The sequence below is a fragment of the Ambystoma mexicanum genome, chromosome 9 (genome assembly GCF_040938575.1).
Source record: "Ambystoma mexicanum isolate Mex_15411 chromosome 9, UKY_AmexF1_1, whole genome shotgun sequence".
Lineage (NCBI taxonomy): Eukaryota > Metazoa > Chordata > Amphibia > Caudata > Ambystomatidae > Ambystoma > Ambystoma mexicanum.
In genome coordinates this window covers 111,129,816-111,146,655 of record NC_090931.1, presented here as the reverse complement: position 1 = coordinate 111,146,655, position 16,840 = coordinate 111,129,816, and positions in this window count along the sequence as shown.

Below are 16,840 nucleotides of genomic sequence, written 5' to 3'. Positions count from 1 at the left end.
TTGCGGCATGGTTGCCTCCAAAATTGTTCCGACTCGGGCCTGGTGAATGGAGTAATTATCGGTCCATTCCGAGGTCGGCGGGACCGATAATTCCCCATTCACCAGGGCCATTCCCCATTCCCATTTGAGCCCCTATAAGGCTCAATGGGAAGGGGGAAGACGGCAATAAAGGTACCATAAATTACGGTACCATTATTGACCCCGGTGTCCCTTTGCGGGTCCCATCATTAATGCCTGGTAAAACCAGGCGTTTAGGGAAGGACCCGCAAAGGGACCTTGGAATAGGGCGCAAAGGGATTACCGGCACTGGTGTCATTACCGGTGCCCGGTATCCCTTTGCGCCCAGCTTGTAATGACCCCCAAAGACTCCATATGTTTTCCACTCCTGATCTTTCATCCCCAAATGTTTCATTTTCAAAATGTTCACCGTTTTAAAATTCAGAGTAACAGCAAAACACTGGAGGAACCCCCATAAAATGCCCCATTACTGTCAACACAACCCGACCCCCCAAAAACATCCCTTTTCCAAATGTACCAGCTATACCTTTTATTTACATTTGATATTCGAGGTGAATTTCTGGGAAATGAATATTCTGCAATGAAATCTCTAGATAACCATTGTAACATTCTGGGGAACAAATATTGTTACCACTTTCTTGTTGGTGTCAGTGAGAACATGCAGTCTTTTGAGACAAAATTCATAGTCATGAGGTGTTTACCTCATGCAATGTTCCTGGAATACCGCATGATTTCAATGCCCCATGAACTCCGGATCAGATGGTCGGTATGATAGGGTGAAATACTACTTGTTTGTACCACTGGTGATGTCTCGCAATTACCACCTGAGAGCTGCAAGCAGTCGCAAGTGTCCAAAATGGGCCTACCTGTCTGCTTGGAGCCAAGGCAGTAACTTGAGAATGGGGTACTTTAAAAAGGAAAGTCTAAAGGTATGGAGCAATCAAAAAAATGGGTATGCTTGGTTGCACTGCAGCACGTGCATTTTGTTATGCATCCAGGTTGTCTGTCTGTCCTTATAAGTGCCTTAAGGTATACCCATTCCTTAGAATTAGTAACGTTTTTGTATACTAAGTGGCTCTGATATAATTCTGTTTTCGAGCATATTGCCATGTAGGTGGCAAATAACTTTCAGGCTGTATTATGTTTCATTAGTACCCGGCGAGAGACAATCAGATTGCTACATGCAATCGGATTGGCCCTCGCCGGGGCTTTACCCAACCAAGAATCCCTCTAATCCTTCGGGGAGAGGTTAGGGGGGGTTGGCAGCCCCTCAGTTAATGATTAGGCTTGGAACGGGGTAATCCTCACTCTGAGCTACCACACGGCTGGAGGCTGCCATCCTCCCCGCCCCAGATTCAGGTAACTTTTCTCTCCCTCCCCCCAACCCGCCTCACCCCCTATCCAAACAATCCCCTCCCCACCCTCCCAACCTCACTTACCTTCTTTTTGGTCCTTTTTCAGGAGCAAATGTGCTGGGAACACTTCTGTACCCAGCGTGTCCGCTCCCCGACATAACGTCATGGAAAGGAAAAAGGGACTACATGCGGTCCCTTCTCTCTTTTCCAGGGCGGCCATTTTTTTGTTTACATTTGTACTATCTTTGTAATGCCCACCATGGAAAGGGAGAGGGACTAGGTGTAGTCCCTTCTCCCTTTACAAAGGGAGAAGGGACTAGGTGTAGTCCCTTCTCCCTTTCCATGGTGGTCATTTTCCTTGTTTACTTTTTTTACATTGATTTTGAATGGCCGCCATGGAAAGGGAAAATTGACTCTGTTTTCCCTTCCACGGTGGCCATTTTTTTTTCTGTTTTTTTTTCTGTTGCCGAAATGCTACAGCATTTTAGAACAGAAAAACAATGCTTTTAGTACCCCAGTCTTGCGGACAGGGGTACTAATAACAATAAGCCCCTCACCACAGGGGTGTTATCGAGTACGGTAAAGCCCCAGGGTTTTCGTTAAGGCCCTTGTTTCGCTCAGGCCTGTAACTGTGGGCCCTGGGGCTTTACCGGACTCGGGAATGACCCTGCGGCTCGGGGCTTATTGCTTAATTAGATATCAATAATCACATTAGACGATTGTGGAAATTGATGGCACCAACTAAGGTAAGGAACAATAACTTGGACAAACAGAGCATTGAAAATGGTGAGGAATGACCAAATAAGGCATCTGCATATGGCTGCTAGCTGATAATGTCTTTTAAAATGGCCGCCGGAACATGTGACGTCATGCGCACAATGCATGATGTCACCATTTGTTTACATAATAAATACAAGATTCCAAAATCCACCCACGTCAAAACATCGAACGCGGAGCAGAATACCCCTTTTTAACAGGAAGATAAGCGTGTTTGTGAGATATCGCCAGCAGGCATCTGGCTCCTTTTGTGCTTATTACAAGTACATCTAAATCTTAAAGTCTATTTAACTAGGAGTACAAACAGGTCCTTGGTTGCACTCAGGGCATGATTTGTTAAATTAGCATGTAGTATACATGCATATAGGAACAGGACGATTTGATGGCACCTATACTGGAGAGGAAGGGTTGTGGCTTGACTAGACGTGGTATAGGGTATTAGAAATAACCCCTTGGAACCAAGCTCTTTGTTTTTATGCAGCTCTATGATGCAAAACTATTAGGAGACAAGGGTTCCTGCAACGAATGCATTACAATGCATTAAGATATTTTCAATGTTTTTCCTGAGGTAGATCTTGCATATTTCTTTAGTTATCTTTCATAATGTACAGCAAGAAGGACGCAAAGGGTTTTTGGAACAATATATTCTAATGTGCGAAGAAATATGCCACCATTTTGATACGCTAGACTGTACATGTATATATTCTTTCAGGGACAGGGGAACTATGTCTACTCTAATTCAAGAAATAACTTTACTCAAAATCAAAAATCTAAATATAGACAAGTGCTAAATAAAGCAAAACAGAATGCTAGAGGCATGAGCCAGGAGAGCCCAGTATGGGCATCTTAGCGCCTATGTGCACACAATAGGCACAGCATAAAGCTAAGAAGGAAGGCTGGATGGCGACGCATGGAATGGTTCACCTTACACACTGGATAGCACTAAAGACAATGGGAAGCTACCACGTGTTCTTCATTTAATTCAGTATTGTTGATTACTATTCTCATTTTTATTTGTATATGCTTTTCTATCCCTAACAATCCTCCCTTTGCCAACCCCATGTTGTCTGTTTGTTTTTGGATTTACGTATCTTTCCTTGGTGTAATAATCAGTAGTTTTATTGGCAATATGATATATGACAATACCTTGATTGCATTTGTATTGTGTCTGATATAAATAGCCCTGTTTTGGAAAAGGCCTACAGAAGGAAGAGACACGTGTCAACATATGGGCATTTGAGATGATACATTTGTTTACTGAGATCTAAATTTCCAGTTATTTTGGTATATGTTGTTGATCCAAGCATAACATCAGATATCTTTCTGAGTGTCTAAAGATAGTACCCTGCAGTCTTAGGGCCTGATATACGAAGGCCTTTTTGAATAGGAAAGTCCCATTGAAAAAGGATCTATAAATCCTATTCATACATCGGGCCTGACTGTTGATGTTTGGTAGTGTAGGGTCATTCTGCAAGGCACCACTCATGCCCCTCCCCCGCGTCACTCCATTTATAATTACAAAGAGTTGCTTGATGCTAAATTAATTGGGCTTGAGATGGGGCATGGAAATATGGTGAGATCTTGGAGTCATCCTCTTTGTTTCCTGCATTAATAATAATAATACATTTATTGTGAATTAGTTAAAATTTGAACTTTACACAAAAATATACAAATACATAAATACACATAAAACTTGATACAAACGTAATTATCAATACATACATTAAATATAAAATCGTATGAAAACTGCATAAAATTAGATAAAATGTACATTTATGCATATATATATATATATATAATCAAACACACAATACAATACAGGGATAGTATCGTAGCACACAAAGAACAGAAGAATGATAGAAGAGGTGTAATGTAGCATACTCTAAATTTGTCCCATTCAACTCTACATACAAAGTGTCTAACATAAGTGAGTAAAAGCAGTGGCTGCGAACTCTCAAGTGGTTAATAACCACTGAACAGGTTATCATGTCTGTTCTTGCGAGAGAGGGGCGCCCGCTACCTTTGTAAAACTATTTTTTAAGGAACCTGGGATTGGTAACCCTAGGTCTCCTGGGGGCAACCAGACGTGGTCTCCCTCTCACTGTGCTTAGAGAGGCATCAGCTTCACCTCACTGATGATCCCCAACAAGGGTGAAACACGTGTATGGGGTTGCTGGTGGTACTCTCGTTCAGATTGGAGTTGCCATTGTATTTCGGTGCTGGACTGCCCCTGGGCAGGACAAAGACTGATATGCAAATGGATATTTCCCATCTGTGAAAGGCACAGTGAGTAAAAGCAGTGGCTGCGAACTCTCAAGTGGTTAATAACCACTGAACAGGTTATCATGTCTGTTCTTGCGAGAGAGGGGCGCCCGCTACCTTTGTAAAACTATTTTTTAAGGAACCTGGGATTGGTAACCCTAGGTCTCCTGGGGGCAACCAGACGTGGTCTCCCTCTCACTGTGCTTAGAGAGGCATCAGCTTCACCTCACTGATGATCCCCAACAAGGGTGAAACATGTGTATGGGGTTGCTGGTGGTACTCTCGTTCAGATTGGAGTTGCCATTGTATTTCGGTGCTGGACTGCCCCTGGGCAGGACAAAGACTGATATGCAAATGGATATTTCCCATCTGTGAAAGGCACAGTGAGTAAAAGCAGTGGCTGCGAACTCTCAAGTGGTTAATAACCACTGAACAGGTTATCATGTCTGTTCTTGCGAGAGAGGGGCGCCCGCTACCTTTGTAAAACTATTTTTTAAGGAACCTGGGATTGGTAACCCTAGGTCTCCTGGGGGCAACCAGACGTGGTCTCCCTCTCACTGTGCTTAGAGAGGCATCAGCTTCACCTCACTGATGATCCCCAACAAGGGTGAAACACGTGTATGGGGTTGCTGGTGGTACTCTCGTTCAGATTGGAGTTGCCATTGTATTTCGGTGCTGGACTGCCCCTGGGCAGGACAAAGACTGATATGCAAATGGATATTTCCCATCTGTGAAAGGCACAGTGAGTAAAAGCAGTGGCTGCGAACTCTCAAGTGGTTAATAACCACTGAACAGGTTATCATGTCTGTTCTTGCGAGAGAGGGGCGCCCGCTACCTTTGTAAAACTATTTTTTAAGGAACCTGGGATTGGTAACCCTAGGTCTCCTGGGGGCAACCAGACGTGGTCTCCCTCTCACTGTGCTTAGAGAGGCATCAGCTTCACCTCACTGATGATCCCCAACAAGGGTGAAACACGTGTATGGGGTTGCTGGTGGTACTCTCGTTCAGATTGGAGTTGCCATTGTATTTCGGTGCTGGACTGCCCCTGGGCAGGACAAAGACTGATATGCAAATGGATATTTCCCATCTGTGAAAGGCACAGTGAGTAAAAGCAGTGGCTGCGAACTCTCAAGTGGTTAATAACCACTGAACAGGTTATCATGTCTGTTCTTGCGAGAGAGGGGCGCCCGCTACCTTTGTAAAACTATTTTTTAAGGAACCTGGGATTGGTAACCCTAGGTCTCCTGGGGGCAACCAGACGTGGTCTCCCTCTCACTGTGCTTAGAGAGGCATCAGCTTCACCTCACTGATGATCCCCAACAAGGGTGAAACACGTGTATGGGGTTGCTGGTGGTACTCTCGTTCAGATTGGAGTTGCCATTGTATTTCGGTGCTGGACTGCCCCTGGGCAGGACAAAGACTGATATGCAAATGGATATTTCCCATCTGTGAAAGGCACAGTGAGTAAAAGCAGTGGCTGCGAACTCTCAAGTGGTTAATAACCACTGAACAGGTTATCATGTCTGTTCTTGCGAGAGAGGGGCGCCCGCTACCTTTGTAAAACTATTTTTTAAGGAACCTGGGATTGGTAACCCTAGGTCTCCTGGGGGCAACCAGACGTGGTCTCCCTCTCACTGTGCTTAGAGAGGCATCAGCTTCACCTCACTGATGATCCCCAACAAGGGTGAAACACGTGTATGGGGTTGCTGGTGGTACTCTCGTTCAGATTGGAGTTGCCATTGTATTTCGGTGCTGGACTGCCCCTGGGCAGGACAAAGACTGATATGCAAATGGATATTTCCCATCTGTGAAAGGCACAGTGAGTAAAAGCAGTGGCTGCGAACTCTCAAGTGGTTAATAACCACTGAACAGGTTATCATGTCTGTTCTTGCGAGAGAGGGGCGCCCGCTACCTTTGTAAAACTATTTTTTAAGGAACCTGGGATTGGTAACCCTAGGTCTCCTGGGGGCAACCAGACGTGGTCTCCCTCTCACTGTGCTTAGAGAGGCATCAGCTTCACCTCACTGATGATCCCCAACAAGGGTGAAACACGTGTATGGGGTTGCTGGTGGTACTCTCGTTCAGATTGGAGTTGCCATTGTATTTCGGTGCTGGACTGCCCCTGGGCAGGACAAAGACTGATATGCAAATGGATATTTCCCATCTGTGAAAGGCACAGTGAGTAAAAGCAGTGGCTGCGAACTCTCAAGTGGTTAATAACCACTGAACAGGTTATCATGTCTGTTCTTGCGAGAGAGGGGCGCCCGCTACCTTTGTAAAACTAACATAAGCGAACACTTGCTGCCCGATGCCAGATAACAGAGGTAATGATCCAGCCTCAAACTACAAACTACAAACACCAGGCAACATGCGTCAAAAGTAAGGGGTAATTCCTAAGGGTTCCTGTATAGGAGTTTCCTGCATTGGGAGTGCCTCAAAGTATGCATTGAAGGGAATGCATTGATCTGTAGTACATGATCTATCAGTTGCTCACAATAAGAAATACATATAGTACGTCCCAATTCTCGCAGTTGGTGCACTTGGAAAACGCAGTGTGCACGTGCACAAATTGGTACTGATTCACAAATGAGCACTAGAACAAAATGGATGCCTACACTTCCCATGCAGAGATTGCGTCACATGTGTGCAATCTGTCCACACCCAGTTATGCAATTGCTTTGGCAGGTAAAGGGGTGGTTCTTTTTCCCCTTGTCACAACCTGTGTTGTTCATACATAGCTTAAGTCAGTTTCCTAATAGGGGTAATTCAGCAAGAAATTGTTCAACTGTTTTAACAATGTTTCCCAGAAGTGTTTCACTTCCAAAACTCAAGGGTGATGGCTAGAATGTTAAGAATGACTCTCAAGAACTGTCAATCGTTCTGGTAACTCTCCAGAACATTGTTTTTTAGCCTGCCACATCATTACGGGGGAGAAAGTACACACACAATTCAGACTTGGTCACGCCCTCAAAAGGATCAGTCCAGCCCAACCTGCTAAGTCACATCCTTTCTGCACCAGACCACAAGCAACCCCAGACTTATTTCAGCCTCATTGGGCATCATCGGTGAGGTGTATCTTTGCTCCCTCAGCACTGCAGGCACATACCCCGCATCTGGTATTACCCGTGCCACTCAGGGAGAAAAATGCAAAACGGAAGGTTTCTCTTCACCCAATGTTTGGCAATCCGTTTGTTATTGTGTCTGTAATAAGGGATAAGGAGTAAGGTTCCCAAAGGTCGCTATTGTGCCCTAGAGGATGAGACCTTAAAACATCTGTGTGTCTCATGCCCGGATTTACGCCGTGTGTGGGAGAAAATAACTGAGATGTGCCCTAGACTGACTGAAGAGGACCTGTGGATCAGAATCTTAAATACTAATGAGCTCTCACTGTCAATGAGGTTACTGGAATTCTGGAAGTTCTTCTCAAGGATTCTTAAAGTCAATTGGCCTCATTAAAAGTTTGCCGGTAGCCTTGCCGGTAAAACCGGCAGGCTGCCTCCAAATTTGCAAATTTTTCCGGTGCCCACGAATTGGCAATTACTGGATCATTATGGCCCTGCTGGACCCAGTAATTGCCCATTCGCAGGCGCCGCAATGAAATGCTCCCCATTCCCATTGAGCCCCATAGGGCTCAATGGGAATGGGGAGGTCGGATGCACTGGCACCATTTACGGGTGCCGGTCCGCCCGCCAGGACAGAACTGGCGGCCGGGAAGACACTCGCAAGCAAAACTCATAGTTTGCCAGTCCGGTAACAACGGTACCAGTAAGCGTACCGTTATTACCGGACCGGCAAACCTATAATGAGGCCCAATGAATTTGGTTTTGTGATTTTCAAAATATCTGAAAAGGATTTTAAGGATTTTTGTATTTGAATTTTAAGGAATTTTGTATTTATTACATCTTCTAACTTTAGTTTTTAAGAGATGCTTAAATTGTTAATGTGATATTTGTTTGTCGATGTGTGTAAAGTTCAGTTTTGTTCTTAAACACACAATAAATAAATAAATAAAATCGTGTCTGTAATTTAATGTTTTTCCACATTTCACTTTCACTTGATCCATGCCAAGGACTTGCTCTTGGAAAATGTCACCATTCTATTAGGACACGAGTTTATGACAACGCCCGGCTGCTTGCTGCGAGCAGGGGATATGTTACCAGTACTGAGAACAGTACTGGGACTTCCAGAAGGCCCCGCGAGCCCTGCCTTTAACCATCTGGGGCTATAGCCTGGCTGGACTGCCCTTGTCACTGCCACATCATAGGCCACAGGCACTAAACACCAGGCCAGCAGTGGGTTCATCTGTTGACCATCAGTGGTAGGAAGGTGGCTTAGGGTGTGTTGCTATCGCTGCTGATAATGGAACGAAGGCCTGCTGTTGCCCATTGACGTGTGAACTGCAGAGAGCATGTGTCTGAAAGAGGGGCAGTAGAGATGTCTAAATTACACACATTTACAGAGAGGTGGAAGATGAGTCCGGGGAAGGAGGAATAAGAGCCTCCCGCCCACTCCTTTCCTTTGCTTTTTCTAAATCACATGGTAATGCTGCCCACCAGTAGAGTGTATATTTCATGGTGGCAATTACATCTGCCATACAGTGGAATTCTTCAGCAATGCCCATGGTTATTTATGTCCTTACTGATTCTGTATGCCGTGCTTAGCATATATATGTATTCATATGTTCCTTTCCTACCGTTCCAGCATTTCACCTGACAACAATTTGCGACATGTCACTGTCCGATTTTCTTGTGGTCAGGAAAGTGACGTACCTTTATTATTGGTCATTCTCGTGAGGTTAGGTGCATCAGGTAACGGTTTGCTGGCTTGGTTGGTTTCTGCATGTGAATGATTGGGCCCTGAGGCTCGTAGTGGGAAATTAGTTCCTCCAGACCAGGGGTCTGCAACCTTTGGCTCTCCAGATGTTTTGGACTACAACTACCATAATTCCTAACAAGCATAGTCAGTAGCCAGATACCATGGGAATTGTAGTCCGAAACATCCGTAGAGCCTAAGGTTGCAAGCCCCTGCTCCAGACAATTGCCAGGAGATGGATGAATGCGTAGACTCTCTAGTGCTCTCTTGAAGGATGACATGCTTGGAAAGTCAATTAGACAGATAGGTCCTTTCTGTACTATTATTACCGTTGTGCCGTGATCCTAAGATGTCCATCAGATTCAAGTCCCGTTGGTGAGTTCATTCTAATCTGTTCATTGATATTGGCACAGTCACATACGGAACACATTTCAAGTTACAGGACATGCAGATTATGAACACATGTATGAATGAATGGAAGGTGGTGTTTCCTTATGTATTTTTGTTTTTTAAGCGCACAAACAGGCCAGAGACATCAAGGCGCTTTTACAGACCAGTTACTTGCAAACAAACTGAAGAGAAATAATGTAATGCGGTATACAGGGTATTGAGCAGGTTGGCGGCATTCTAGGTAAGCAGCAAGGTTTTGAGGGATTTTCGGAATACCCACTATGAGGGTTCTGCTCTGTTGTGCAGGAGGCAATGAGTTCCACAGGTTGGCTGCGCCATAGGGATAACTGGAGCCACTGGCTTTGGCTCATCTGACTTTAGGTTGGAGGATGCAGTGGGCATCAGGGGTGCTAGTTGGTCTGGACGACTGGGTTCTAGAGATTTTTCGGGAGAGGTAGGGGGGTGTAGAATTTGAGAGGCTCTTGTGGGTAATGGACATCGTTTTGAAAATGATACAATCTCGAATGGGTAGCCAATGAGCGGCTATCCTAGCTGTGGTTATGTTGAGGGCATCTCTATGAGCATTGTTTTGTATGACTTGAAGCTTGTGTAGGTTTGTTGATGAGGTACCAGCGAAGAGGACATTGCAATCGTCAAGCCTGGAGCCAATGACAGCTCGAGCAATGGCTAGGCAGCTCTCCGTAGAAACAAAGGCCCTTGATGCATTTAGTAGATTAGTTGCATAAGCTGCCGATGTGTCGATGGCACTCACTTGGCGCGCCACTGAGAGGCTAGCGTCAAGGTAGTTGCCCATTGTCTTCACTGAGGCAGAGACTGGACCCTGATGTCAGCTATATAAAAGGATGAATATTGTGCTTTGAGGATTTTTAATGGTGCAGGGGGCCCTACTAGCAGGAGCTCAGTTTAATCTCCCTTCAGACAAAGGCGGTTGGCCGCCATCCAAGCCTGCATGGTAGAATAGGCGTGATTGTGAGTGTTAGGATCTTCTGCATAGTTGCCAGTGAGCGGGAGTAGAATCTGTGTGTCATCGGCATAGTTGGTATAGGCTATGCCGATGGAGTCCAGGATGTCAAATAGTGCTCTGGTAAATATGTTGTATAGTATCGGAGATATGCATGAGTCTTGATGAACCCCACAGGGGATGGATGTAGGTGCAGCACTGGTATTGTCAGCAAACACTCTCATGACTCTCCCTTCCAGGAAGGAGATGGCTGCAGGGGAGAAGTTGGCAGAGGTGCTGAGGTGGTGACATAGAATGTTATGGTCAAATGTGGCTGACAGATCCAGAAGGAGAAGGAGGGCTGGTTTCCCATTGTCCCTAATATCGTTCAACTGGTTTTTTAGATTGAGTAGTGCTGTTTCTGTGCTGAATCTCAGGCAGAAACATGACTGATGAATTACCAGTATATGGTGAGGTTCTAGGAAGTGTTGTACTTGCAAATACGCTGCTCTATCTAGAATTATTGAAAGGAAGTGGACAGTGGTGATAGGCCGATAGTTGTTGGGCACTGCTGTGTCTAGGGAAGGTTTCTTCAGGAGAGGAAGCACCCAAGCTTCCTTGAGACTTGCTGGTACTATTCCCGTGGAGAAGGAAGCATTTATGAAGGTGGTGATGAATGGAACTAGGATTTTAGAGCAATCCTTGACAATGGTTGCGGGACAGATGTCCCCTTTCCACCTCAAAGGCTTTAAGCTTTTGAGGATTGCTGTGATTTCTAGTTCTGTGATCTTATTAAAGTGAAACTGAGGGTGGCTGAATTCTGGTGGGTAGGGCAAGAGGCGGTTTCTGGGAGGTCAGGCGATGCAAGCAGTCTAGCTTGCTTGGTAAGAATTTTCTTAGCAAGTCAATTTTATTCAACATTGCTGTTGCTTAGTTAGTGAAGGAGGGAGGATGGCAGGAGATTCGACCTCTCTGAGGATAGCCAAGATCTCGCTGGTATCTGATTTGACATTGGCAATGCGTGAGTTGAAGGTGGTAGATTTAGCAGCAATAGTGGCTTGCTTGTAAAGCAAGGCTGCTTTAGTGTAGTCTGATCCTGCAGCAACAGGTGTTTATTTTTTCTTCCAGTATGATACAGCCAACCATTTATTAATCCGAAGTTCTAGGAGCTCTGGGGTAAACCAATAATGTGAGTGTTTAACTGCTTTGGCTTTATGGGGCCATTGTGTTTACTGCCTTGGTTAGTGTGGAGTTGTAGAGGTTTGCCAAAGTGTTAAGATCATTTGAGAATGTTTTATTATTAAGTTAGGTGTGTCAAGCAGAGGCAGGATCCGTTCTTTTGTGAGTTTGCAGGAGCTGCGTGCTAGGGAAGGTGGTAGCGGCAAGGTTCGTGGTTGATTTTGCTTTGGTTGTGGGACTGTAAAGTTGATACTGTGGTGGCCAGACCACGAGCACAGGGTGTTGGATTCGATAGCGATCAGGCAGTTGAGGTCTGCAATCCAATCCAGTGTGCGGCCCTTAACATGGGTAGGATTAATAATGCCGAGCCTAAATCCCAGTGTAGTTAGGGCCTTAGCTAGTGAGGAGGCTTGAGTGCCTTCAGGGTCGTTGAGTCCCAGAATTAGGTCACTCAGGAGCATGATTTTAGAAGAGGTCTTGATGTTATCTCCAAGAGTGTGGAGGAGATTTTCTTCAAATTGTAATGTGGGGCTTTGGGGTGGTAGATGATGTGTTAAGTGGTGGTTCAGGTGGTGGGGTAGATACCTTAGGGAACCGGATGCCTCCATTACCTTCTAAGGAAGTATTCAGCTGCCTGATGGCAAGGGAATCTTTAGCCAGGAGAGCAACTCCACCACCCCTGGCGGTGAGCCGGTCTTTCCGGTAGATTGTGTAGCCAGATGGAATTCCTAGGGTTAGGGGTGGGCCTGCAGCTTCATGGAGCTATGTTTCGGATACAGCTAGGGCATCTAGGTTGTTTGTCATTTATGTTGAGGGCGTGGGCCAGAAGGGAGCGAGCGTTGATTAAGGCACACTTAAGGTGGGTGTCCTTTCTTTGTTGGGGGGGGTTTGCTTCTTTTTCTTGGTGGAGGTGGCTGGGAATAACCTAATAGGAGAGACATCAGGTAGGTAGGTTGGGAAGGGAGGGTGAGGAGAGTTTGGCCTCATGGGCACATGGGGTAAGGCCAGGTTAGGAAGATTCTCATGTTTGCCAGGACTAAACGTGACAGGGGCAGTGGCTGGGATAATAAAATGGTGGTATGGAGTCAAAGCATCACGGCACACACATTTTTGCAAAAGTTAATGGTGCGTGGTAAAATAACAGGGTCAACAGGGTTGGGACATGGGGCTAGGTCGGCATAAATTGCGAGTTTGTAGAGGTTGTCACCAACATTCACATTTGCAGGCCATTTGTCTTGAGCATTTGCATTAGAGAAGCAGTTAACTCCTACATTTGCATTTGTGCAACAGTCATAATCCGCATTTACATTTAAGCAGCATTTATCACCAACGTTGCGCACCGCTATGCAGCAGTTCAGAGAGGCCAGGGCAGTGGCAGAAGCAGTGGAAATAGGGCACAAGTCAAAGTACGTTTTGTTGTCCGTTGCAGACGCACTGACATAGCATGGGGCACTGGCTACAGCAGGGGGTGCGCTGGAGGCAGCTACTACAGTTGTAACCTGGCGGATGGCATTGGGGGCGGTAGCAGACAGGCAGGCCGTGTCAATACGTATTGTAGCTCCTGTAGCGAAGGCATTGTTCTTAGCATTAGCTAGGTAAGGTGTGTCTGTCCTGTGAGGAGGCAGTGCGGGATAAACGTAGTATAATGGAGTTTGAAAGCGTGCTGCGGATTTGATGGACCTGCGCCGATTGAAGGAGTAGATTGTCTCATGTCGCGCCCGGAGGTGCAGATTTGTTGCGGTCAATGAGAGTGGGTGAGAGGGATGTCCCGCGCCACTTGTGTGAGCCCCCAAGCGGCTGTTCTGAGTGCGACATGGTGGGGGAAAGCAGGCGGTGCCGGACAGGCAGCCGGATGGCTGCCGCTCCATGTGCAGTGGGAGCACTCTCAGCGGGACCGGTGTCGGACTGAATCCTGAAATGCAAGCTTGTTGGAGGTGGAGGGGCTCATGTGCCGCTGGGTGTAGCGCTGCGTAGCTGGGAACTTGTACTTTCGGCGCTGGCTTAGCGCAGGGCAATGCAGGCTTCGGAATTGCCGCGGGCAGACAGGACCTGTCAGTTATAACGCGAGCAGTACAGGTAAGCTTTGTGACCGTTGTGGAATGAGCGTGTGGAGTACATGGGTATCAGCGCGTATAGGCCCCTATGAACAAATGACCGTGAATGCAAGCAGACAGCCAGACACCCAAGGCCAAAGGATAATGATGTGTTATTATATAGCACTTATGCTTAAGTGCTTCGTACATGATATAATATGATATTTTATTTATATCGCGCTCATACACAAGTGTTTCAGAGCGCGACCAAGCAAAGGGTGGGGGAACAGGGGAGAACAAAAATACGATCTTACTAGGCCCGCTGACATTAAGAACGTGCAAGTGCATGGAAAAAGGGAAAAGGGGGAAAGTGCTGAACAAAGGCGAGAAAACAGAATAAATAATAAGTGCAAACATTTTTTTTAAAAGGCAGTGAAAAGTGCTAGTGCAGCCAGCAAGTGCATGATTAGTCAGATAGGGTATATCTGATGAGTGCTGAGAAAAATGGGGGACAGTATGGGTACAGATACAGATCCCAGTGCAAGGGGTGGCCCGGAGGCAGTGCAGGGGGGAGGCAGGGTGAGCAGGTACCTGGGCCCAAAGGACAGAGGGTGGCCAGGTGCACAGTGCTGAGAGAGAAATCAGCAGGGGAGAAGGGGGGCAAAGGCAGAAGCGAAGATGAAGGTCTTGAAGTGCTTCCGGAACTGGAGATGGTTCTCCTCAAGTTTCAAGGTGGCCGGGAGGCTGTTCCCAAGGGAGGCCCCAGCCGAAGGCAGAGATCTGCCCACAGCTCATTTCTTTGAAAAAACGACAGACCCTGAGGGAATTAGAAGTAGAGGAGTGAAGGGCTCTATAGAACAAATATACATACAATATTACCCAACCTGTGTTGGTACTCATTTATCAACTTCAGCAAGATGAAAGGCTGAGTTGACCTTGCTGGGCGTCAAACCTGCAACCTGCAGATCACACACACATTGCAGCAGCGAGCACTCAACCCACTGAGCTAGCCTAATGGCTATAGCTATCAGAAAACCAGCCACTCCAGAAACAAAAAGCCACGTGTTACTGGCACAGCCCAGGAGCCTCAATTCAATCTTTTTTTTTAAAAAAAGTAAACTTTTTTTTTTAGGGGTAGCCAGGGAGACCACAGGGGTAGCAAGAGAGACCCCTGGCAACCCCTAAATGACGTCCCTGGCATGAAGACTTCAGGTGAGCATAAAGGTTACAGTGGAATTACATGTGTGGCACAAGGGCTAAAGGGCAATCAGGTAGGCACGTGAGTCCAAAGACAGGTGATGCTACGCCGCGTGATGCAAGGGGCTACCTGGTAGTGCAGTGTAAAGCAGTGATGTGCAGTAAGGAGAGATACGTTGAGACAGACCTGAGGGGTATTGCTCGGCAAACTTCCACTTACTGCAGGCGCATGAGTGCACAGAAATCGTGCCTGACCCTTGCAGGCAGGCCGGGGCAGCGATGGCCGCGATTCAAGTATTGGGAAAAGACTTTGCGGCCATCGTGGTGAGCAGTGGTATAAGTAGGCATGGAAGAAAGGTGCCATGATGCATTTTTTGCTGGAAGAGTACGGTGTACAGGCATGCAGATAGTCAAAGGGCACAGGTGTCCTTACCTCTTGCAATCAGAGACTGGGATTAAAGTGAAGCAAGCGGAGCGTGCAGGCTCTGTAAATCAGCAGGGAAATCATGACAGGCATCCGAGATCCGTGAAGTAGAAAGAGCAATAGCGGGCCGGCAGCGTGCGGCCATAGCCGGTCAGGGCCAGACAGGGAAAGTACTGCAGGCCTTAGAATCGACCTCAAAGGTTGCTAGTTGCTAATTTAATTTAATCAATTTGAATTATTTGTGATGCCTTTTTGATTAAAACAATGTTCTTGTAAATTTACTCTGAGTGATTTTTCATTAGATGCAAATTGCATCCAGGGGACCAATAACGTTTGCACGTTGATGCTGGGTTGGGTCACCTGCATGCAATTTTATATGTTCACAAGGAGGAGTGTAACACTAAGGAGTAAAACAGGGAGTATTGGCGTTTGCTCATTAGTTTTCGTCTCTGACTCGTGGAGAAATAAATATCACCTCAAATTAGGCTTTGCTCGTGGCAGTTATTAATGGGTGCCTATGGAAAACACCTGGTCTGTGGCAGGTGCTAAACCGAGGCAGATTCTTTAAGAATGCATTTGTTTTGCACTTGCACGAAAATGTCCTGCAGTCATGAGTTAAACGCAGTGACCAGATGGAGGAGATCAGCACATCCGAGAATGTATCTGTGCTCTGTGCCCCTGCTCCTCCGGAGAACTTATGTCCACTCCCTGCCCCAGCTCCTCTGGAGAACTTATCTCCGCTCTGTGACCCTGCTCCTCCGGAGAACTTATCTCTGCTCCATGCCCCTGCTCCTCTGGAGAACTTATCTCTGCTCTGTGCCCCTTCTCCTGTGGAGAACTTATGTCCACTCCCTGCGCCAGCTCCTCTGGAGAACTTATCTCCGCTCTGTGACCCTGCTCCTCCGGAGAACTTATGTCCACTCCCTGCCCCAGCTCCTCTGGAGAACTTATCTCCGCTCTGTGACCCTGCTCCTCCAGAGAACTTATCTCTGCTCCATGCCCCTGCTCCTCTGGAAAACGTATCTCCGCTCTGTGCCCCTTCTCCTGTGGAGAACTTATCTCCACTCCGTGTCCCTGCTCCTGCGGAGAACTTATCTCCACTCCGTGTCCCTGCTCTTCCAGAGAACTTATCTCTGCTCTGCACCCCTGCTCCTCTGGAGAACTTATCTGCGCTCTATGGCCCTGTTTCTGTGGAGAACTTATCTCCACTCTGTGCCCCTGCTCCTCTGGGGAACATATCTCTGCTCTGTGCCCCTGCTCCTCTGGAGAACTTATCTCCGCTCTGTGCCCCTGCTCCTCTGGGGAACTTATCTCTGCTCCGTGCCATTGCTCCTCTGGAAAACTTATCCCCGCTCTGTGCCCCTGCTCCTGTGGAGAATTTATCTCTGCTCCGTGCCCCTGCTCCTGTGGAGAACTTATCTCTGCTCCGTGC